The following is a 758-nucleotide window of genomic DNA, read 5'->3' on the forward strand; positions in this document are numbered from 1 at the left end:
GGAATGACACAATTTACCACTCCCTACGCAATGACTATATAGGTATTATTCCCATGCAATTGTAAACTTTTTGGGACTGGGACTGTCTCTTACAATGTGATTGTGCTGGGGGGCCCCTAGTTTATTACCTCCAGTACAATTAGCCACCATGTCATTGCATTTGCTTGTGCAAATAATTGCTCTTGTAAAGATGACCCTGTGTCCATACAAATCTAACCTTTTTGTGCAAACAGGTGTGAAATGTGTCACCAACTTCCAGATTTACTTGGAGTAAATTGGCTAAAATCCATTTTTTGTGGATGTAATAAACCCAATATGCATGTAGAAAATGAGTGTAAGCCAGACTGCTCATCACTGGCATCTTTTTGTCTGTGGGAGACGGTGGATAGTGCAGCCAATGACATAGATGCTTTGCCTTGTCTCTCATGACTGAATAGTCCAATCGAGATTTGCATGATCTGCGGCAGTGGTTGCAAGTGTACGTGTCAGAGTTGGGTGGTTCGGGAAGTGCTTGCTTCCTACAGACTTTTTTCTCTTCAAGCTGTTGGAGCCAATTCCCATCACAGACTTTAATGTCCTGGTGGAGATGCTGATGCCATTTGTTCTGATCACTTGCCATGGTTTCCCATTGTCCAGGATCAATTCCAAATGCCTTCATATCTCACTTGCATGTGTCTTTGTAGTAAAGCTTAGGGCATCCTGTTCTTGTTTCCTCTGATAGTTCTTCGTATAGCATGTCCTTGGGTATATGTCCATCT

Source organism: Alligator sinensis, unplaced genomic scaffold (assembly GCF_000455745.1).
Source record: "Alligator sinensis unplaced genomic scaffold, ASM45574v1 scaffold39_1, whole genome shotgun sequence".
NCBI classification, from domain to species: Eukaryota; Metazoa; Chordata; order Crocodylia; family Alligatoridae; genus Alligator; species Alligator sinensis.